Source organism: Triturus cristatus, chromosome 1_1 (genome assembly GCF_964204655.1).
Source record: "Triturus cristatus chromosome 1_1, aTriCri1.1, whole genome shotgun sequence".
NCBI classification, from domain to species: Eukaryota; Metazoa; Chordata; class Amphibia; order Caudata; family Salamandridae; genus Triturus; species Triturus cristatus.
Window position 1 is genome coordinate 262,389,333 of NC_140579.1, and position 24,889 is coordinate 262,414,221.

At 44.0% G+C, this 24,889-nt stretch overlaps 1 pseudogene; it reads right to left on the minus strand.

Annotated features, from left to right (window-relative positions):
* Nucleotides 1-983: 983 nt before the first annotated feature.
* Nucleotides 984-24,889, minus strand: part of LOC146870104 (suppressor of tumorigenicity 7 protein homolog) — a 777,381-nt pseudogene continuing 753,475 nt past the window's right edge.

Genomic DNA, 24,889 nt, shown 5'->3' on the forward strand with positions numbered 1-24,889 from the left:
ATGGCAACGCTTCCATGAATTGTTCGAGGTATATATTTGTCATCACCTCCTCTTTTGTGCTAGTCAAGGGCTTCAGCCACATATCAGCTGCCATCTTGAGCCGAAAAAACAATGTCTTGGTATTCTCCCCGGGCAACCCATGTTCCTTCCTGAAGCGTACTCTTATAGGCTTCTCCATCAAGCCCCAGGTGGTCAAGGATAATTTCTTTTATCGTGTATGGTACAGTTCCTGTGGGGTTAGCCACCTGGTATGCGAACTGGGCGTCGCCTGTTAGTAGGGGAGCCAAAAAGAAAGGCCACTTGTCTTCTGGCCACCCCAGGGCTCTGGCGGCTCTTTCAAAGTTCATCAAATACACGTCAGGGTCATCCCCAGGAAGGTATTTCTGCAGGGCTATCCCTGACGGACTTGGGACGGAATGAGGGCGGTGTTCTAGGGGCACCGCGAGGGGAGGGATCGTGCCGGCTTTCTGTAGGTGCTCTAACTGCGCATTTATCGTGGTCTGAAACACCTCCCCTGTCCGCCTGGGCTGATGTCATCTGTCTTTGAATAGCCCACTCCAATTTCTCCTGCCCCTGGACGAGGTGTTGGATGAGGGCGTCCATCTTTTCCATACAGACGGTTAAATCCCACTTCTGACACCAGTGTAGTGGGTTCGGGGTGACAGAGACGCTGCACAAGGTGCGTATGTAGTTTAGGAGTATGTTTATTGTCAGGTGTTTCACAGTCTTTGTCTTATAGGGAACAGGAGGAGGTTTGACGTGGTCAGGACAGGTAGTCGCGCTGCAGGGTTCCCCTTCGTAACTGGCTCCCGACTCGTCGTTCCGGTTTGGTCTCTCTGCTCCAGCCACGCTCCTCCCCTGGGAACGTGGCAGGGCGCCTCGCAGGATCGTTGGCCTCCTGGCTTGTCGGTTTCAGCTCCCGTGGTCTCGTCGGTGCCTGCTCTCGTCTCCTCCGTCCGCTCCTCTCGCCACTCCTTCCGCCCTCACTCCAGTACGTTCTCCTCCGCTCTCCCGCAATCCGCTTCTTTCTCCGCCGCTCTTCTCCGCCACTCCAACTCGTCCTCCAACTCCGGGGAAACGCCGTCCGCCAACTTCCTGATCTTGCTTCCCTTTGAAGTCCCGCTACAGGAAACGTCATCCAGGGGAGGAGTCTCGTACCAAGGGATTCCCGTCTTAAAGGCACCCCGTACCTTTTCAGGCAGCCAGTCTTGTGGAGGGTAGGAAGTCCATTCCTTCGGTCGGTCTGGTTCCTCGTCAGCCTGTGTGACAACACAAAGGGGTATAGAGGGGTCTTGTGACCAATAGGGCCAAACAGGGGAGTCCATCTCTGTCATGTCCCCTACCCCGTCACATATATATATATATATATATATATATATATATATATATATATATATATATATATATATATATATATATATCCAAATGCACCTTGACGAAGCAGGCACCCTTCCAAGCGGGTCAGGGCTTCTTGGCGTCGTCACCGCCTCAATATTCCATACGCAAACCATACCGCAGTTGCAGCAAGTAGAAGCCCACCATTCGGAGAATTAAGTCAAATGTAGCTTTAATTTTCAAGGACAGCAGTCACAGAATGCAGCATTACGCGTTTCGAGCGTACAACGCTCTTAATCATATGCAGTCCAGAGGCTCAGCTGTTCCCACCTTAAGTATGCTGTGGTAGTGAACAGCGAGGGGGGACCACACACACCTTCGGTTTTAAAGTAACCTTCATCAATGTTAATGTTTTGTTTGAATACACGCACTTTGGCAATCAGAGTACATATAGTAGCTGAACTCCCATATTTATTGCATCGTGCAATTATTTCAACACAGAGTTCAAACTTTGCATCTCCATTGTCAGTGCTATCCGTAATCGGACTCCATTACCCATAATGCTTCATCTTGGTGTTCAAGTCACGGTGTGGCCTTCCCCTTAATTGCGACATTTAAGATGTTAAAGTCTTGGATAACTGAGGAAAAGTTGTTAATCTATTTGAAAGGAAAAAGTTTCCATATCCTTCTTACTTGTAGGGAATAGTTCCCTTGATGATAACAATCCTTCCTCCGTTCATTCCACGAGCGTTCAGCCTCATAGCAGGAACCATTCAGTCAGTATCTTGCTTCGCTGGTGTCCTTTCTTTTTGCCTTTTGTTTCTCCTAAGTGCGGAGGTCACCCTCCACAAACCCTGGCTGCAACCCAAAATGTTCCACGGTTTCAGGACCAGCGGTCCTTCCCTCGATTCAGTGGCGGAGCCTCCCATTTCGGTGGTAGCACCGCAAGAACCATCAATCCTGGGCCATAGTAGATGCAGCCGGCGGGTGCCTTTTACTGATAAATCCAAATGCACCTTGACGAAGCAGGCACCCTTCCAAGCGGGTCGGGGCTTCTTGCCGTCGTCACCGCCTCAATATTCCATACGCAAACCATACCGCAGTTGCAGCAAGTAGAAGCCCACCATTCGGAGAATTAAGTCAAATGTAGCTTTAATTTTCAAGGACAGCAGTCACAGAATGCAGCATTACGCGTTTCGAGCGTACAACGCTCTTAATCATATGCAGTCCAGAGGCTCAACATTGATGAAGGTTACTTTAAAACCGAAGGTGTGTGTGGTCCCCCCTCGCTGTTCACTACCACAGCATACTTAAGGTGGGAACAGCTGAGCCTCTGGACTGCATATGATTAAGAGCGTTGTACGCTCGAAACGCGTAATGCTGCATTCTGTGACTGCTGTCCTTGAAAATTAAAGCTACATTTGACTTAATTCTCCGAATGGTGGGCTTCTACTTGCTGCAACTGCGGTATGGTTTGCGTATGGAATATATATATATATATATATATATATATTCACTGAAAAAACCAAAGGTTTCAGGGGCGTTATAGTTAGGAATTGGCATTTAAAAAATCTTCGAAATTCACAAAAAAAAACATAGGTTTCAGGGGCGTTATAGTTAGCTGGACATTTCCCTCGTACAGAACCCTAGAAATTCCCCCGTTATAGTTAGTTCAGCTAACTATAACTCGTGCCCCCGCAATGCACTGCTGATGACATCACATATTACATCACTCATGACATGGTCAGTGACATCACTGATGACATCACTGATGATGTCATCCATGTGATATATTAGTGCATCTTCTCACACCCTAATATAACCTTTGATACACCGACTCAAAATTTCGGCTATTTTTTTATATTTTTCAAACTATATGTTCAAAACTGTATTTTATATATTTTTTTCAATGTTTTTGGATCCACGCACCCTATGCGCACCGTTCTCGATCCCTACGTGATAGCATCCGTGCATGGTATGAGTTGGGACGTGTTTAGTGCGTGATCGCAATGTGACAGGTACGCGACTCCCAGCCTATACGCGACACGTTCGATGTACGTAACGCGACGTTTACGCGCTTCCGTGATGCGTCATCTGCGTCTATGACGCGGTGGGTGCGCGGATCCCGCGAAATATGTAACATTTAAAAAAACATATATATATATGTATTTCATGTGAATATTAAATGAAGACAAACTCTAAACTAGTCTTAAAAGTAATATATTTTTACATCTAATCCTATATTTCTTTGTAATTCAATTTCGCGGATGCGCGCTGGGTGCGTGCTGCGTACGTGCAGGGTGCGCGGATCCCATGTGACCTGCAAAAAAAGAGATTTGATTGGTTCATTACACTTCCTCTTCTAACTATTGAAAGACCCCACCCATTTCAATCATTCTTCTTTGACCTTCTTTAGAGCACCATCTCTTTGGAGAGAAGAAGATTTTTTTTAGACTAAGTTTACACTTAGCTCTAACTTTTGTCAACCAAAAATGGCTTCAGGGCAGTAGGCATCACCTGCATCACCTCATACTTCTGAGGGTGAATTTTTGCCAGAGGCACCACCCAAAAAACGTTTTTCTTCAGTGGTCATTTTTTACTTTTCCCGAGGGGCAGAATAAGACCAATGCCACCTTGGTCACGTGCAAGATTTGCAAAAGAGTCCTATCGAGAGGGGATCCTAACAAGAAATACTCTTGTGGCACGGCAAGTATGATGAAGCACATGAGGACCCTTCATCCGAACAATCTTGCACAAGAAGAGTGCCGACGGATGAGAAACACTCCTGCTCCTGCGCCATCCACCTCATCGCAGCCGAGCACATCAAGAGTGCATCCATCAGCCCAAACCTTGGACATCCGTCCTCAATTTCAATTTTTTAAAGTGCTCTGCACTAAGTGCAATGAGACTTTGAGCTATGGTGAGCAGTCGATCGATCTGATCTGCCGCCGGCAAGAAAGTCACATTTGCTAGTTTATTTTTTATTTTTTTATTGTTCCCTGAAGTTCATTGTTTGGTTTCTCCTGTTTTGTTTTTTGTTTTTTGTTTTTGCAGAAAAACAAAAAAAAATTAAAAATTGTTCAGAAAACCCCCAAAAAATTACAAGAGAAGAAAGAAGAAAAAAAAAAGTTCTTGTAAGAACTAACTTTCCTGGTTTAAAAAAAAGAGCTAAATTTCTTTGTTAGTGTTAGTTTAGATGAATGTATGTGTAGTATGTAATTGACTGAATGAATGCATTAGTAGCGTATGGTGAATGTTTAAGTGCAGAACTATGAGGAAGTGCTGCAGCATTACACAGTAACCTCTTTAACTGCAGTGTGCTGTAGTACTTCCGAAGCACAGGGATGCAACATATGTACATAAATATGTTGCAAATCTATGCTTCTCTCTGCACGGCTGCTTAAATTGCAGCCATGTGGTGACACAGGCACCCTTGCACCATAGTGCAAGGATATCTGTGTCATGTGCTGTTTGTTTTTCTGCAGGAAGACACACCTTCCTGCACAAAAACAATGAGAAAATGCATTTTTCTTCTTCAATGTATGCTGAACATTTCAGCATGCATTGAAGATATAAAAATGTGGAGAAATTAAAACCATTCTCCTTGTTGTGCTTTCCTACACCAATTTTAGAATGGTGCAGCATTCACACACATATCGCGATTTATGATTTCTGAAAAATCTAGACATGTGTCTTGTTATATGAGTATTAAGTGCAATCATGTACAACAACACTTATAGAACACCCTTTCAACACAAAGTGGTGTGCATGATGAGGTTATATTTACATGGAGTATAAAAAGTGCACAGAGTGCCTTTTCCTCTCTTTATAAATATAAAAGAGTATCTTGCACAATAACTATGTTGCAAAAAGTGACATATTTCCGTTTTTAAATTTCCTTGCGAATGATAGAAGGTAAGCACAGAGTTTTGTCTGCAAAGATGTTCAAAGAAGAATGATTGAAATGATTGCGGTCCTTCAACAGCTAAAAAGGTGAAATATTATGAACCCCTCAAATCTCTTTTTTTGCAGGTCACATGATATCTGATTATGGTAACTACATAAACAGAGTGTTTTTAGAAACGTGTTTCAACTTTGTAGCTTCTTGCAGGCCTCTTCATTTTGCATATTGAGACTTAGTTAAACTTACCTTCACAGTAATAGGAATAAAAAATGGTATACATTTTTTTTCTGTTTTTCATTCAAATATAAATTCATATAAATTGCTTATTTTAAAATTTGGATCTGTGAAAGAAAAGGGAAAAAAAATTATAACAAGTAATAATACATTTTATACAACACAGCATAATTTCCACAAAGTAATTTTTTTGCCTTTTTTGCTGTTCTCAGAATATATTAAATTTCACTAAAAATAGTGATTTCAATCGTACTCATCACTTAACAGCGGGCAAAAAAAACACAATCTCAAAGATTGTTAAAAAAAAAAAACATGCCATTCTTAAAATACAAATCACAGAAATATAAAATGCACACAGCTAACAATTTTTTTTAACTTTAACTTACAAAAACTGTAAATGATGTCGCTATAAAATATTCACCAAATCTAAAGTTGAATTTTTGGAGGATGCACCACGCCCACAACATTTTCCTTCAGTGATGTGGAAATGTTCTACTTTTCTCGAGGGGCAAACAAAGACCAATACCAACTTTCTCATGCACAAGATTTTCAAAAGAGTTCTGTTACGAGGGGATCCTAACAAAAAATACTCATGCGGCACAGCAAGTATGATGAAACACCTAAGGACCCTTCATCCAAACAATCTTGCACGAGAAGAGTGCAAACAGATGAGAAACACTCCTGTTCTGTATCTCTAAAAAAGAATCACAAATAAATGTATATTAATAACTTTCACAATTATACTATTCCATTACTGTACAAACACATTTTATATAAATACTGACTAAGAAACTATGTCCCTGAACCACAAGTGTGACGATAGTTAAAACACTACATGCATAGTGCATACTACTTTGAAGCAGTTCATGCCCTAAAGCCTACCTCACTAAAACTCTACATGCTAACTGACTAAATGATTACAGTAGTATAAGGAGATACACTGGGTGAGTGACAGGGTGTTTGCTAGAAGAGTATGGATACTAACTAGGGAATTGAAGGTGTGAAACACAACTGTGTAGGTGATTAGAGGACTGCATCCATACTGCATAGGCATTTAAAGCAGTCCATGTGCTAAGGCCTGGCTCACTGCATGGCTACTTGGGTACTGACTGAATGATTAGACTACAGCAAGGAGAGTGCCTAGGTGAATTTATAAGTGCTAGGCTTTTCGCCCAGGGAATGGATTAGTACTTGGTACTGAATGGGTCACTAGAGGAGTGCAAAGGCAGTGACAAGATGTTTGCTGGACTGTATGGATACTGACTAGGAAATTTAAAGTGTGAAAGACAAGTGTCTAGGTGGTTAGAAGACTGCATGCATAGTGCATAGGGGTTTCAAGCAGTCCATGTGCTAAGGCCTGGCTCAGTGCATGAATACTTAGGCACTGACTGAATGATTAGAGTACTGCAAAGATAATATCTTGGTGAATTTATAAGTGTTTGAGTTTTTGCACAGTGAATGGATTAGTACATGATGCTGAATGGGTCACTAGAAGGCTGCAAAGGGAGTGACAGGGTGTTTCCTGGAAGTGTATGGATACTGACTAGGGAATTGAAGGTGTGAAAGACAATTGTGTAGGTGGTTAGAGGACTGCATGCATAGTGGATAGGGGTTTGAAGCCGTCCATATACTAAGGCCTGGGTCACTGGATGAGTACTTGGGTACTGACTGACTGAATGATTAGAGTACTGCAAGGAGAGTGCCTGGGTGAATTTATTAGGGTTTGGCGCAGTGAATGGATTAGTGCATGATGCTGAATGGGTCACTAGAGGAGTGCAACGGGAATGACAGGGTGTTTGCTGGAAGTGAATGGATACTGACTGGGGAATTGAAGGTGTGAAAGACAAGTGTGTAGGTGGTTAGAGGACTGCATGCATAGTGGATAGGGGTTTGAAGAAGTCCATGTGCTAAGACCTGGCTCAGTGCATGAATACTTAGGCAGTGACTGAATCATTAGAGTACTGGAAAGAGAGTGTCTTGGTGAATTTATAAGTGTTTGGGTTTTGGCACAGTGAATGGATTAGTACATGCTGTTGAATGGGTCTCTAGAGGACTGCAAAGGGAGTGACCGGGTGTTTCCTGGAAGTGTATTGATACTGACTAGGGAATTGAAGGTGTAAAAGACAAGTGTATAGTATGTTAGAACACTACATGCATACTGCATAGACATTTGAAGCAATCTATTTAGTACTTCGAAACTGACTAAATAATCTGACTACTTCTAGGACAGTGCTTAGGTAAAACTTTTAAATATTCAGTTCTGCCACAGTGAACAGAATAGTACATGGTACTGCACCTTAGTGTCAAACCCTGACTCATTTTATCAATGCATAAGCAAAGACTAGCTTCTAATGCTACTAAAACTTGACAACATGACAGGTTTTAAAAGAGTTATCTGCTACAAAATACACGATGTTATCAAATGCTTCTCTCACAGTGGTTCCCAAATGCACACAGACTCGCAGTGTGATTCTAGACAACAACCACTATACCTAGGAGTTTACCAAAAATCATTCACTACTGTGGAAGTGGCAAGGGAACTGCACACAATCTTCATATTTCAGGACTGCACTTTTGTGTCAAAGCCTGGCTCATTTAATCAAAGCATAAGCAAAGACTGTCTTCTAATGCTACTAAAACTTGACATGGCCGGTTTTAAAACAGTTATCTGTCAGCAAATACACGATGTTACCAAATGCTTCGCTCACAATCCTTACCCAAATGCACACAGACTCACAGTGTGATTTTAGACAATCAACACTATCCTAGGAGTTTACCAAAACTCATTCACTAGTTTAGAAGAGTTAATGGTACTGAACACAATCTACATATTTAAGTACAGCACATCAGTGTCAAAGCATGACTCATTTAATCAACGCATAAGCAAAGACTGGATTCTAATGCTACTAAAACTTCACAACTTGACAGGTTTAAAAAAAGTTATCTGTCAGCAAATACATGATGTCACCAAATGCTTCTCTCACACTGATCCCAAATACACACTAATTCACACTGTGATTCTAGACAAGCACCACTATCCCTAGGAGTTTACCAAAACTCATTCACTACAGTGTAAGTGGTAAGGGAACTGCACACCATCTACATATTTCAGGACTGCACTTTTCTGTCAAAGCCTGACTCATTTAATCAAATCATAAGCCATAACTGTCTTCTAATGCTACTAAAACTTCACAAAATGACAGGTTAAAACAGTTATCTGTCAGCAAATACACGATGTTACCAAATGCTTCTCTCACAGTGGTTCCCAAATGCACACAGACTCACTGTGTGATTCTAGACAAGCAACACTATCCCTTGCACTATACCAAAACACATTTCTTCATCTAGAAGTAGTACTACATTTTAGTATAGAAACATAACATAACTCATTTCACAAATTCATAAACAATGACTGGTTTCTAATTCTACCAAAATATAAAAACAGCACAGTTATCTGTCTGCAAACACATGAAAAACACAAATGCTTATCACAGAATGGTTTCTACATGCACACACACTGTCAATAAGATTGTAGAGAAAAAAAGTACTCCCGACACTTTAGCAGGAGAAATACATTAGTCTGATTAAAATCAAAATAGTCTACATACAACCCCTCACAATTAAATAACACATCTTTCAAGTTCTTTTGTAGATTAAGTATATCAGTCACTAACCATATTTTCTTTTACAGAATCTCTGCACTGTGCACCTCTCAGCAAAAACAAATAATGGAAAAGATTCCCTTTCATTTTCCACACATATACATGTAAACATCAAATCACAATCCTTCACACATAAACTCAAAAAGCAAACACACATTTCTATTGGTTAAACATTTCAACCCTTTCCAACTGAAAGACATTTCGACCCTTCCCCCAATCTGCCTTCTGCCTGTTACCATAGAAACCGGTCATGGAACACTGCACTAAGCACACAGGTCAGAAGTTCAGCACACAATGTTCCTACACAAGAGAGGAAGTGTGCTTCACTGTTCAACATATCAGCTAATCATATATAATGTTCCTAACAATCTGTTTTTGTTAACCAATAAGAATCATACCTTAAAAAAACAGAAATATACACCCTACCTTTCAGTGTACAAAGTAGTCATACAACCAATGATTTCTTGTCTTTTTAAAAAAAAAAAATCTGTGGATCCGTGTACCCAACGCGATAGGATGCGCGCATTTCGCCGTTTTATTTTTTTTAAAAAGGGGGCCCCAGGGGGTCCTTCTGGGACCCCCTAAGCACCTCTAGAGGGTCAGAGTGTTTCCACTCTGCCCCCTTTATATGTTTTACACACTTATTCCCCTTGCTTCTTCAGCCTCTCTTCTACCGAGGCAGAAAATAGCCGCCAACAGTTCCTGGTTTCGAATGTAGAGAGACACTCGACCGCCAATTAGCATTCAGCGCGCGATCGGGAGGGTGCGCGCTCGGTTCGGGGAGGGTGCGCGTACGTTGCGTGTACAGTCTGCGGATCCTCCGCGGCCATAGATATTTATGTACTTTTAACTCTAATTTTCTCAGGAACTACTGAACGGATTCACACCATTTATGCAAAAGGCATGAGTCTGAACTGAGGACTACCTCTTTGCCAAATTTGGTGTCATTCCGTTCAGCGGTTTGGGCTGTAGCTGCGACAACAGATCCTATGGGAAATTGCATGGGGAAAACGTGTTTTGGGACACCCCTTTTTTCTCGGCCCCCGCTTGACGAATCACCACAAAACTTTCAGGGTAGGAGCGGAGCGGAGCGGGCCAAAAGTTTGGAAAATTTCGCGAGGATTCGTCAACCGGCGCCAGACTTATTGGGAATAGAATGTTGCGGATTTCCTATGGAAAATAGGTCCTAACTATAACTACCTACTGGCGATGATGGACGGATGATATATATATCACAAAATCTCCTCCTGTGAAAGAAGATAAGAGGGATTCAGCGGGCCTTCTTGAGGCTGTTAATTCTCCCTTCTGGCGTGACACGTTTCGGCAATTGGCCTTTCTCCAATGCCTCGGGTGCCTGGGTTTACTATTCAGTGTCTTTTAAATCGTCCTGCTCTTCCCTTCGTAGTGACGGGAGCACACCTGGACCAAATCGGCTCTGGAAACACTCGTGCAATTTGAGATGGAGAACAGCACCTCCCATCATGCAGCTTGTTGTATAGCCTGGATTTTCACATAACTCAAGGTGAGTTGAAGGCTAAATTCAATATATTTAAACCTACCCTCACTACATGAGCAAAGGGATATATCCGTGATCTCTGGGATTGACACGGAGCCCCATACCTCACATTTGTAGTTAGGTAGTTCACATCTCAGGTTGCACAAGGCTGGTGCGCCCAAAACCTTTCCCCTCTGCTAGAATTCTCCTTTCTGTTTTCCGAAGGCAAAGTCGCAATTTATATGATAAGAAGTGCTGCGTTGGAAAAATATCAGCTGTGCCTCTTTGTGGTGTCTAAACGTTAGGAAATGTTGTTTTATCTAGTACAGAAAAATAGGGCACTATGTTGTCCGACCTTGTACAAGATGTTCAGACTGAATCCCAAGAAGAAGAACTGAATAATAAAAACATGTAGTGTATTTCTAAAATATTATCATCACACAAAAATAAATTTATTATGTATAGCTGTGCTAAGCAAAGCGGCCTATAATGTGCAATTAACCTAAAATAAGGGAGAACCAAAGTAGGCCCTGAAGGGAACTTACTACAGTGCAGGCTAGCAGTCAAAATGGATTATCATCAGCTTGTTACAATAGCTGGGCAGCTACGAGTGGATTTGCAGAAAGAGAAGATACGTCCAACACATGTTAAATTTGATAAAGGTTGAGGTGAGGAAGGAGAAATTAGTGGTCTTGAGGAATTGTTGGAAAAGATAAGAAAGTGGGAAGGTGTGGAAGGTTTGAAGAGAGGGGAGTGAGAAGTCACCAAGTAAACAGGCGGCAAAGACGGAGTAAGGCATTCCAGAATGCATTTATTTAAATGGATGGAGGAATACCCATTGAGAGAGGTGCCGGGGGCAGACAGACAACCTGTACTTATTCACGTGTCTTGGACCAGGCATGATCTGTGGTCTTGCACTAAGGACTTACCGAGTTTGAGGGAAGCCCCTGAAAAGTGGTACACAGAAGTAAGATGATAAAACGTTGTCAAAATTATTGTGAACAAATTTGGATGCACTGTTTTTATTTGCAATGCTGAAAGACTTCTGGGATAGTTGTCAGAAGTGGCCAGTTGCAGAACCACAGCACGTGGGTCCAAAGTCTGAAGCCTCATCGGGAGTGATGGCACAGTACAAAGAAGTGATGTGGTGTTTGAAGGAAAGGGTGCTGCTGCAATGTATAAATTGGTAAGGAATTATAAAAACTACCCAGAATAAAGGTGACACCGTACATGCTTAATATGATGTAAGTGAATAAGCAGCAGAGTGGAACAGAGGATGCAGCTCAGCAGGGAATGCCATCTCTGGTGTCCGTTTTTGTGATTGGGCTACATCCAGATATTAGCACTATGCTGCAGCAGTCTGTAATGTGTTGGCTAGCTAAAACGTACAGGAAATGTTGACATATCTTGATTTGAAACCTAAGAATGAAAAAGATAAGTTGATGGTCGTGCAAACAACATGAGTTTTCACAGACAGACTGGCTCCCCGACGCAGCCAACGGTGGTGCACGCGCTACCAAACCAGCCCAGAGGGGATGGGGAGGAGGCCAAGGAAGGGTTACAGCCTACAGGAAGATGGAGGAAGAAGAGGCACTGGGAATGGGGGTAGTCAAAACAACCTATATTTCACGGGCAGAAAGCCAGAGCTCTGGAGCAGCTAGTGCCCGGAACAAGAAGGGGTAATACAACATAGAAAGAGTAAATGAAGCTACTTCTTAGCAAATGCATGGTGTGAGAAATTGGGTTGTTGGTTGATGGGGGTGTGAGCTCTTCTCAAGCAACAGTCACAATCCTTGTTAGGCTGAACCACAAAAATAACTCACACACCTACTCAACCAACAGCTCAATTTCTCACACCGTGCATTTGCTAAAGAAGATGCGTCATTTCTCTTTCCGTGGTGTCAACAGCATATGCAGTCCTTAACTTTTCTGCATTGTCTCTTAAGCATGATCCATCTACGAACACCATTTTAGCACAATGTTCTAAGGGTTCATCTTTCACGTTTAGATATGGTTTTGTGTACGGTTCTGTCACCTGTACACACCCATGATGTTCATCATTTTGCTGGAAGGCAAACGCAATAGAGTAGCAACATTCAAAATTCTGTACCTTTTTCCAGATATGGTGGGAGTAGCAACAAGGTTATTTCATAACATGCCAGGCTGGCATCTGTCAAGTGCTTTACATCTCAACAAAATTTCAACAGATTGGAGTACATATAATGTTACAGGATGCCCCAATACAATATTATAAAACCGTTCCACTGCCATTGCAGCAATGTCACTCAAGTACTCTGGAAGGGCTGCCACTACAGGAGCCAGGGAAGCTGAAAAATATTCATCTGGGTGCTGTTGATCACCATGGTACATATGATGCTCTTGTTCTGGCATCTGTTTGTCAAGCCTGAGAACAGAACTGCTGAGTACATTTCCATTGCTGGACCTATGTTTAGAGAATTTTGTCATCAAAAACAAAGTGATGGATGGAATGCTTGTATTGTTCTCAGTCACTGGCAATGGCCCAGACCGCATCCCAATCTATAGTTTTTTGCCCACCAGGCCAACTCAGTTTGGACCCAGCCATATGCAGGTCAGATCTGACTTTGCTCCACTGGGCCAGCTGTAACTGCTAGGCCCTTCCTGAACCAGAACACAAGCAACCCAGGACTGGTTTCACCCATATTGGGGCTCATCAGACCGGCACAGCTTAGTTCCAGTGACAAACCTGTCATACTTACAGCATCAAAAACAAAGTGATGGAGGGAATGCTTGCATTAATCTCATCTACTAGCAATAGCTTGGGCCGCATCCTAATCCATTGTTTTTTTCACGGACGGTTTGGAGGCAGCCATATACAAATCAAACGTGACCATCCTACAATGGGAATAGTACAGCCTGAACTGCTAGACCATGGCCTCCTTTTTGATGGCCTAGAGCACTGGTTCTTAACCTTTTGACTTCTGTGGACAGAGTTATTATTGGAAGCTGGGGAACGCTGGCCTAATCAATTTCTATGATTCGGACCTCAAAACAACACATAAAAATGCAAAAACAAGTATACAACAAACAAATGCTAAAATATTGAAATATTTCGTGTAATTTACAATCAAATATTGAAAGTGTTTTCAAATGTTCAATGTTGCCTTCTTATTTGTATGTACTGTATTAATTTTAATTGGTTAATAATATTAAATTTTGTAAAACAGTTGCGGACCCCCAGAATAGGCCTCAAGGACCACCAGGGGTGCTTAACCACAGGTTAAAAACCACTGCGCTAGAATATTTTCCCAGACATTTTGCTGGAGCTCAGAAGCCCCCGTGTCATTCCGCTGAATAAAGCTTTCCTCTCAAAGAACCAACCCAGCTGAAAAACTTTATTTAAATTTTTCAGAAAGTTGACACTTCCACTCACTTTTGTTTGTCATTTACTTCAAGAACAGTTCCAAGAAATGTGGCACAAACAGAATACATGAAGACAAGAGACCAAGCAAACTCAAGACATGCAGAAAGTGAATTGTGTCAGAGTCCGAAATCTTAGAATAATCTACTTCATATTCACTAGTCTCTAAAGAGGAGGAAAAGACTTCATGCAGATAGTGTCCAGCAGCGTTGCTTTGAAGGTTAACATCTGCATTAGAGTGAGGTAACATTTCTCGGCGATGATAGTAAGGCTTAAGTCATCGAGAAAAGTATTTGTGTACTTAATATGTTTCTAGATCAACACTGAGAAGTACGCCTTTTACAGCCTGTCCAACTGTGGAATTATTTGGACATCCTGGAGATACATGGATGGCAATCAATTCCTCCACATTCAGGGTCAGCAGGACTCCAGGGACAGCCTCTTGAAATTGTTCTGTTGAATGAAAAAATTATCAAAGTGGAAATCCAGATTGTGTCTCAACAATAAACCTTTTCTGGGATCGAAGAGCAAAATGTCTTTAAAAAAATACAAACTGTGCCTCCTTTTTCTTGAAGCACCACCTCTGTGGACCCCTTGCTCAGTACTTCCACCTCCAAAATGGAGGTGTGAGTCAGAGACCAGATCCTTGTAGAGTGAGGGTGGTCTTTAATGACAGACAGGAAGGATAGGGGTCGGTCTTGAGAATTAGCTAGTGACTCAAGCCATCATGATCATCTCCCAACTGGTGGAAACATTTTTGAGGCACAGGAGCTGGCAGAGGATGGCAGAGACTGTACCTGCAGCTGCTGCTGACATTCCCTAGATCCACCTCTGCCCCAAAAGGAGCAGTACATTTGTTTCAGTGGTTCAGAAGGTTGTTTCAAGAACAAAATAACATATCTAGGCAGTAAACATGATTAATAAAATTATAAAACAATATCAAAATTCTAATTAAACACTCTCACCCAGTCAACTGATCTGGCTTGGCAGTTCGGGCTGAACTGTTCCCATGAGGCACAGGGTCAGACTGATTTGCATATGGCCATGTCTGAACTGGGGTGGTGGAGTGAGCTAAAGTATGATGATGGATTAAACCCTGATCAGTTGACTGGGGGTGAGTGTTTGATTTGCTCAAACGCTCCGTCCATCATCCCTTTTGGTATCGCTTTGTTCGCCCTAAGTTGGCAGGGTGTGCCCCGACGTGGGTCCCTTGCTCACTTTGCCACTGGATTCAAGATAGGCTGGCTGATGAGGGTTATGGACCCGAAACCGGTCCCAGGATGCTTGTTTCCGGTCCAGGGAAGACCTGGCTTGGCAGTAAGGGCTGGACTGTTCCCATATGGCACAGGGTCAGACTGATTTGCATATGGCCATGTCTGAACTGGGGTGGTGGAGTGAGCTAAAGAATGATGATGGATTAAACCCAGATCAGCTGACTGGGGGTGAGTGTTTGATTTGCTCAAACGCTCCATCCATCATCCCCTTTGGTATCGCTTTGTTAATGAAGTAAGGCATTTGAAGGGTGCAACAAACTGCGATTCTCTAAAAGTATTGCCCTAAGAGCTGTAGATCCTGCAGTCTTTGCATGGCGGGAGGATCTTTTGACAAATGAAAAAGCATCCTAGGAGCTGCAACCAGACGAAGAGTGACTTCTTGAGTTTTATGTTAGGTTACATAGATTTTTATAGCACTGTTTTGCCATAAGAATGGCCTTGCAGTTTCAGGTCTCCAGTTTATTAAAACTGCCCGGTACTAGACAACACAGCAATATATCCTTAAGGATGATACAGTTATAAGCAACCAAATGGATGAAAAATTGCAAAAGTAGCGTCCTTACTTTAGGAACGGGCGGGTTAAATTCAATAGCCCTGTGAATGGCTTCCACTGCATTCATTTCGGCTGTGCTGAGCCCTCTTCTGGAGGCTGTTTCTGGAGAGAATCTAGAAGCATGGAAACACAATATCAGCAGAAGCGACCCGTTCATTTCAGAATCACAACACCCAGGTTTTGTGCTTTTTCCCAATTCAGGGCAGAGCGATCTTCTACGAAGCTGGCTACACACTTAGGTACACTTCACAATTGTTCACCTACCCAGTATTTAAAAAATCCAAATGCTGCAATTCTTCCATATGCGCCTTCAAGGGCTCTTTAGAAAGCCTTCTATCCGATTTCGAAAGTCAAGACCGACCATACCTTGACTATTTTTAAGCAATATTTTCTGACATTTTCAAAATTATTAATACTCACAGACCAGAGCTGCAATATTAACAGCAAAACCTAAAGAAAGGATAATATATTCCTAAATCAATATACCTAAAGTAAATCGGATAAACCCAACAAATAGGCCACGTTATATTGCATGCGTTTATAACGCATGGGTTTAGAACGCATGCCATTACAACGCAGTCATTACAACGACCGCGTTGTTTCTTCGCACACCAATACAACGCAAGTCATTACAACAACTTGCTGTGGGGGTGGGTGCAGGATGTTGGAATAGTATATTTAATTATTCCAACTCCAGCCTGTGCATCAGTAGGGAAGGTGTTGGATCTAAAATCCAACACCTTCTGCCCCATACAGCAAGCTGTTGTAACAGCTTGCGTTGTAATGGCATGCGATGTAACAACGCTGGCATTGTAATGACCGCCTTGTAATGGCATGCGGTTTCAAATGCGGGGTAAATGATGTTTACCGAACTCAACACCGTAAAACACTTTAATCAATCAGGACACACAGATATCCTCCTACTCCTTTTCGTGGAGAAGGACAAACACTGCAGAGACCACCTGCTGCACAAACAGTTGTTCAAAAGATTTTAGTACTGCTGCAAATTTCCTTCCCAGAGAACTCTCGCCCCTCAACATAGGCCTAAAGTACGAGGTGGGCAGATGTATATGCTGGGATACCATGTGAGCATAAATACCAGTTCTTATCAGTACTCACGCACAAAATCCAGTTTATGATGAGTATGTGTCGAATGGGGAATAATATGCACTTCCGGAAATATTGGATACAATTCCGCATGCAGTGCCCCATTCAACACCAGCTCTGAGCAGGTGGTAAATGAAAGAGGGGGAGTGAGAAGTGGAAGGTATATCTAGGGGGGAAGGGCAAAGCTGTGAGGTGGCATGGGGAGAATTCTGTGCTTCTAAGCCATCAGAGATAGTCGGGTAAGGACTTTAGCCAGGCTGCGCTTTCAGGCTGAGCCTCATTTGATTTTACCAGCTGATAAAACTGGGCCCAGTGTTCCTGCACCAGAATAATCTGAGTGTGGGAACACCAGGCAAGTTATAATTGGGCAGAGCGGTATCACACCTGTGAGTACCGCTCCAAAAAACATATAATCAGACCCATTGCATTTATTGAATCTATTAAAGGAAGATGTCGATCAGTTCCCAATATACTGGGTCTGAAGGTGGTTAATCAACACCAGATCCAAAGAACTCAAGTAATGCCTTCCCGGGCAATGGTGAGGTGTCGTGTTAGGTCATTACTCACAAAGGGCATAATCGTGGCTGTCCTCTTCACATGACAATCTTAGACAAATCAGCAACTTATTTGTGTAGATTGCTACAAAGAAAGAGGTAAGCAGTTAGTGTCGTAGAAGAGTATCAGTACGAGGCAGTCCCTGGTCCATATGTGTTGGAGCGCCAAACTATTGTTGACGGTGGTTTTTCAGAAAGAGGGCATGTATGCTAAGGGAGTGACAGACAGTGGTGGAGTGGTGACAGACAGTGTACAACTTCTTTTTTGGCAGATGTTGGTTTCCCACAGGATCTCTCTTTATTATCAGTCAAAACAAAGGGGAAAATTGAGAAGGTAAATAGGTCAATAAAAGAGGAAATCCTAATGACTTCGGTCAACCATCTGTATGCAGGGCCAGACTTGGAACCCAAAGCATGGGGGGAGGGTGGCCGCAGACTCCTTACCTTTGAATTTCCCAGGCGTCAGACAGGATCCGGAAGATTTTTCTTTGAGCAATTCTCTTGCGCCCCAGTATGTGGCACTGATTGGTCTGTGTGATGTTGTCGGTACCATCTCCGCTGTTGTGACGTCTGCGTCACCCACATAGACACCACCTTGGCTTCAGGTACTTTTCACGCCCGAAGCGCGGAGCCATGAAGTGCACGGACTGTGGTGTGTTTTTGAACAACTAGGGCCATGAAAGGGATCAGCCCTGAGCCTAAGAACCTGTCCGCAGTGCGGGAAGGATGGATGGATCGGTAAAGAATCTGCGGTTAGATTATGTCTCCACCAGATAAGGCGTTACCAAAGGTAAGTAACTTGTCTTGCAGAGACATCTAGCCGCAGATTACTTACCTTTGAATAAATACCCAAGCAATACCATACCCAGAGAAGGAATTGCAAACCAGTTTAGACTAGGAAGTCCTGCAGGACAGATTGGCCAAAAATGCCGTCCCTGTTGAGTGGACTGTCCAGGCAGTAGTGCTTGGTAAATGTGAGCAAAGATGCCCACGTTGCTGCCTGGAAAATGCCAAGGACTGGGACTCTCTGTGTTGCAACGCTGTGGTAGCAGCCTTTGCTCTGGTAGAATGAGCCCTTAAGCTTTCAGGAGGTTGCTTTTTGGCCAGAGTGTAGCAGGTTTCGATGCCAAGGATGACCCATTGAGATATCGTACTTTATTGCACCGCACGACCCTTCTTTGGTCTCGCGTACCATATGAAGAGTTCGTCTTCCACCCGGAACTCTTTTGTGCGGTCAAGGTAGAAAGACAATGCTCTTTTTGGGTCCAGACGGTGGAGTCGCTCCTCTTCTCTGGAAGGATGCGGAGGAGTGTGGAAAGTGGGCAGGCTGACTGATTGCCTCTATGGAATGGTTTCACCAAATTCTGGAAGAAATAGACCCTAGTGCAAAGCATCAACTTATCAGGGAAGATGATCAGGTAACGAGTCTGGGATGACAAAGTCTGCAATTCACTTACCCTTCTGGCAATGTGATTGTCACCAAAAAGACTGTTTTATAGGTTAAGCTGCCAGAGCGGACAGTTGTGCAAAGATTCAAACGGTGCACACTGAGGAAGGTGAAAACCGAATTAATGTCCCACTGAAGCACAATGAAAGGGTCAGGAGGGAACATATGTACAATCTCATTAAGAAATCTATTTAGGATCAGGGATTTAAATAAAGAGGGCTGGTCTTGAATCCTCCAAAAAGCAGACAGGGCCGAAAGATACTTTTTGAGAGTGCCCAGAGCAGAACCCTGCTGGGCAAGGGTCAAAATAAAAAGTAAGACCCGAGAAAGGGAAGCAGAAAAATGATCAACAGATCTTTTTTCCCACCAGTAGGTGTACACGGTTTTCTTAGAGGGACACCTGGCTTCCAAAATAAAATTACAAACTTCGAGAGGAAGGTTGAATGCTAACAACTGCCGTCACTCAATTTCCATGCAAGAAGGAGTAGAGTTGACAGGTTCAGGTGGAGGACCCTCCCTTGCTGCTGCGACAGAAGATCCTCCCGAAATGGACAGCCTGATCGATGCTCAATTGGAGAAGCTTGGGATACCGGACTCTTCATGCCCAGTCCAGGGCCATAAGAATGACTTGGGCCCCGTTGCTCCTGATCTTCTTGAGCACTCTGGGCAGGAGTGGTATGGGCAGAAACGTGTATAGGAGGCCTGAGCTGTACTTGAGAGAAAAGCGGCTCCGAGCGAGAGCGAGTTGTGTTCTGTCACTGGTCTCCTTTTCTTTGTAGCGCCGGGACACTCCTGGGAGTAGCCGTGCGCTCCAGTAACCAGCTGCCTTGAAAACTAAAACAAGCAAATCTGTTGATATTGCGCATTCTTTGTAGAGAACAGATATAACCAAGGCTCTCCCTTACTCCTGAAAGAGACCTTGCGTTCAGGGAACTCGCCAGGTGTTGAACCACCAGGGATATGCATTGCTGTTCCAGCAATGTCCAAACACGCAAGGCCTCCTGACAAAGGATCCACGACTCCACCCAGCCCAGTTTGTTGCAGTAACACAAGGCCTGGGTGTTGTCTGTGAACACTTGAACCAGCTTTCCCTTGATTGAATGACGAAACGCTTTCAATGCCAAGCAAATCACTTGGAGCTCCAGCAAGTTGATGTGGAGTCTGGATTCCGCCGGAGACCAGAGTCCTCTGATCTCCATCTCTCCCAGGTGGCTGCCCCATCCCAGGGGTGACGCATCTGCCACTGCTGTATATTTTGGTTGGGGAAGGGAGAGGGGTCTGCCCCAATCACAGTCTGTTAGCCACCACTGAAGGTCCTGTGCAGTTCTCTCTGAGATCTGGACCATGTCGGAGAGATTCCCCTGATGCTGCACCCACTTGAACTTCAGGTCCTACTGCAGAGCAGGCATATGCCACCTGGCATTTGTCACTAGCAGGATGCAGGAGGCCATTAGGTACAGCAGCCTCAGAGTCATTCTCACCGAAATCCAGGATAGAGGCTGAAACATTGATATCATAGCCGGAATGTCCTGCACTAGTCATTCAAGAGGATAAGCCCGAAACTACATTGTGTCCAGAACAGCTACAATATAAGGGAGCGTCTGAGAGAAAGTCCGGTGTGACTTTAGCAACCCCAGCGAATGCAGGAGGTTGGCCATAGCCTGGATGTGGGAGACGACAGCCTGGGGTGAGCCTGCCTTAAACAGGCAGTCGTCGAGATAGGGGAAGACTGGCACCCCTGATATGAATAGATGGGCTGCGACCACTGCAATTACCTTGGTGAACACCTGAGGGGCGCTTGTAAGGCCAAAGTGGAGCAATGTGGCCTACAGTAAACCGCAGATAGTGCTGATGGGCAGGCAGGGCGGGAATGTGAATATAGGTGTCCTGCAAGACCAACACTACCATCCAGTCACCTGAATCCAGGGCACAAAAAACCTGAGCCAGAGTGAGCACCTTGAGCTTTTCCTTATTGAAAAAGCAGTTGAGGGCTCAGAGATCCAGGATAGGACAATGGACCATGCCCTTTTTGTGGACCAGAAAGTAGCGCTGGAACCCTGTCTATGGCTCTTCTGACCGAGAGATTCATGACTTCCTCCTGAAGCAAAGTCAGGCGATCCTCCGCCAGCTGGTCGTAAGTTGGAGGCATAGAGGGAGGGATAGTCTTAAAGGGGAGGGAGTAGCCCTTTCGGACTATCTGAAGAACCCACCTGTCCAACTTGCTGTTTTGCCAGTGTTGGAGGTCAAAGCAGATCCTGCCACCAACTGGCCGCCCAAGGTCTTGAAGGGCCGGACTAGGAGGGTTTGGAGGCTGCAGGAGGGGTGGTGGACTGACTCGACCTCTGGCCGCCTGACCCACGGGGTCAGACGAGCCCCCCCACGGCCATGCAGAGGTTGCTAAACTTGCCGGTATTGTGTCGGAGGTATAGCTGGGGCGGCTGAAAGCCCCTTCCGTAGCCAAGAAAGGGGCAAAAAGCAGACGGGGGACAAGTGGCCACTGAGAGACCCACATACATGGCCGTAGGACAATTTCTGCTTTATCTCCCAAAAAACGGGTGCCATCAAAGGGTATGTCCATGAGAGAAGCCTGGACATCACCAGAAAAGCCAGAAGTTCTCAGCCAGGTGGGGCATCAAACCGCCACCGTTTATGACCTCACTCTGCCCAGTGAGTCGGTCGTGTCAAGTCCACAACAAATGGCAAACTTTGCCGCATCTCTCCCATCTGATACCGCTTGAGAGATGATGGCCCGGGCCTCCTCCGGGACCTGTGGCATCACTTGTGCAACCATTTCCCACAGGGAGTGGGAGTAACAGCCCAATAGGCATGCGGTGTTCACCAAACGCAATGCAAGGCTGGAGGAAGAAGGATAATGTTACTTACCGAGTAAGCATCTGTTCTTGGCATGTAGAGCTGTAGATCACATGCTTTGCATACTCCTGCCATCTAGTGTTGAGTCCGGATGTTTGCAAGTTGTTTTTCTTCGAAGAAGTCTTTCCAGTCACGAGGTAAGGTGACTCCTCTTTTCAGTGAAAGTTTGCATGGGCATCGACTCCATTGTTAGATTGTTTTCCCGCATAGTATGGGAATAGAGTTAGTAAGTGTAGAATAGAGATGACCATGCGTATGTACGTAATCTAAGAACTGCAACAACTACAGGAGACCGGGGAGGATGGTGGTCGCATGTTAATCTACAGCTCTACATGCCAAGAACAGATGCCTACTGGGTAAGTAACATTATCCGTTCAAGGCATGTGAGCTGTAGATCACATGCTTTGCATAGACTATCCAGCAATATACTTCCCAAGCAGTGGCTAACATGTAGTTGTTTGAAACAGTGTTTTAAGTACTGCCTGGCCTACATTAGCTTGTTGCCTCGCTAACACATCTACACAATAGTGTTTGGCGAATGTGTGCAGTGTAGACCATGTTGCTGCCTTAAAGATGTCAGCTAGGGGAATATTCCCGAAGACAGCCACAGTAGCCCCTATTTTGCGAGTGGAATGCGCTCTAGGGGGTATTGGCAAAGTTCTTTTTGCCTTCACATAACATGTCTGGATACATTTCTCGATCCATCTTGCAATGCCTGATTTATATATGGGATTGCCTTTGTGTGGTGAGAAAAAGCAACAAAGAGCTGCTTTGGTTTGCGCAATTCTTTTGTTCTTTCCACGTAATATAGTAGAGCTCTTCTAATATCAAGTGTGTGTAGAGCACGTTCTGCTACAGAATCAGGTTGAGGAAAGAACACAGGTAACACAACTGATTGATTGATATGCAAGGCAGAAACTACTTTAGGAAGAAATTTAGGATTGGTTTGAAGAACCACTCTGTCTTTATGAAGCTGAAAGAAGGGCTCTTGTATAGTTAATGCCTGGAGTTCACCAACTCTCCTTAGTGAAGTTATTGCAATGAGGAAAGCAACCTTCCATGAGAGCAACTGTAACTGTCACTTGTGCATTAGTTCAAATGGTGGACCCATCAGCCTTGTAAAGACTATGTTTAAGTTCCACGCTGGTGCAGGTGGGACTCTTGGTGATATCACTCTTTTTAATCCTTCCATAAATGCTTTATTCACTGGTACTCTTACTACAGATGTGTTGTCTGTTTTATAAGTATGCAGCTACTGCAGCTAGATCTAAGCGAATGGATGTGTAGGCTAGTCCAGATTGCTGTAAATGTAACAAATGACGTTCTGTACAGAAGCATCAAGAGGACTGATATTGTTGTTACAATAGATAACAAACCGCTTCCATTTTGCTGCATAACATGCCCTAGTAGTAGGCTTCTTAGCCTCTTTTAGGATATTCATACAGTCTGGTGTTAATTGTAAATAACTACACTCTATTATCAGGAGCCAGATCTCCAGGTTGAGTTCTTTGGAATTTGGCTCTGAGTGAGGAGACTGGAGATGAGATGCAGCTTTTGGTGTGGAACTACTGACAGCTCCAGAAGGGTGGTAAACCAGGGTTGATGTGCCCATGTGGGAGCTATGAGAATCAGTGTGAGGGATGTTTGCCTGAGCTTCCAAACTACAAGTGGAATGAGTGAGAGAGACCGAAAAGCGTAAGCAAATATCCCTGACCAGTTCATCCATAGGGCATTGCCTTTGGAGAGCGAGTGTGGGAACCTGGAAGCAAAGCTTGGGCATTTTCCATTTTGCATTGTGATGAACAGGTCTATGTGAGGAAATCCCAATTCCTGAAAGTATGTGAGGAGAACTTGAGAATGAAGTTTCCACCTGGTTATTTGCTGCTTCTGTCAGCTGAGAACGTCTGCAATCTGATAGTTTATTCCTGGAGGATGCTCTGCCAGGAGATAAATCTTGTAGTATATAGCCCACTTCCAAATAGCTTGTGCTAGGCATGACAGTTGGAGAGAGTGTGTGTCCCCCCCTGTTTTTGTATGTAATACATAACTGTCATGTTGTCTGTGCGGACTAGGACAGCTCTGCCTATGAGGTGAGTTTGAAAGGCTCTGAGCACTAGAAGCACTGCTAGTAGTTCTAGGTGATTATATGAAGACTTTTGTGCTTTAGACGCCACAATCCTTGGATTGTGTGATTAAGTGAGCACCCCAACCAGTGAGCGATACGTCTGCTGTTAGCACTATCTTTGAAACAGGGTCGATGAAAGGCCGCCCTTTGGACAAATTTTGTGGGTTCCAACACTACAGAGAGCGATGGGTGCGGCCATCTGCCAACACTAGATCGGTCTATTGACCCTGTGACTGGTTTCCCCTACTTGCTAAGCATTCTAGAAGAAGACGCATGTGAAGTCTTGCATGGGGAACAACCACGATGCAAGACGCCATCATTCCTAGCAGTTGCATGAAAACTCTTGCTGGTAATGATTGGTCGGGCTGAAGCTGAGTGAGAAGAGACTGAATACCGAGAATTCTGGCTGCATTTAGAGAGGCTAGAGCTCTTTGAGTGTCTATGGTGGCTCCTAGATAGGTTTGTGTGTTGGAAGGCTGTAGATGAGACTTTAACGCATTCACTGTAAACCCTAATAGGTGTAGTAAGTGAATTGTAGCTTGAGTGTGTTTGAGACACTTTTAGTAAGTGCTGGTTGTGATGAGCCAGTCATCCAGGTATGGAAAGACATGGATGTGCTGTCTTCTTAGATGAGCTGTGACTACTGCCAGGCATTTGGTAAATACTCTAGGAGCAGTGGTGACTCCCAACGGTAGTACTTTTTAATTGGTAATGTTGACCCGCTATCACAAATCTGAGATATTTGCGATGAGCAGGGTGAATTGGAATGTGGAAATATGCGTCTTTTAAGTCTAGAGTAGACATGAAGTCGCCCTGCTGTAGCAGTGGGAGCACTTGTTGAAGTGTCACCATGTGGAAATGTTCTAACAGTATGTAGAGGTTTAATTCTCTGAGGTCCAGAATAGGTCTCAAGGAACCGTCCTTTTTG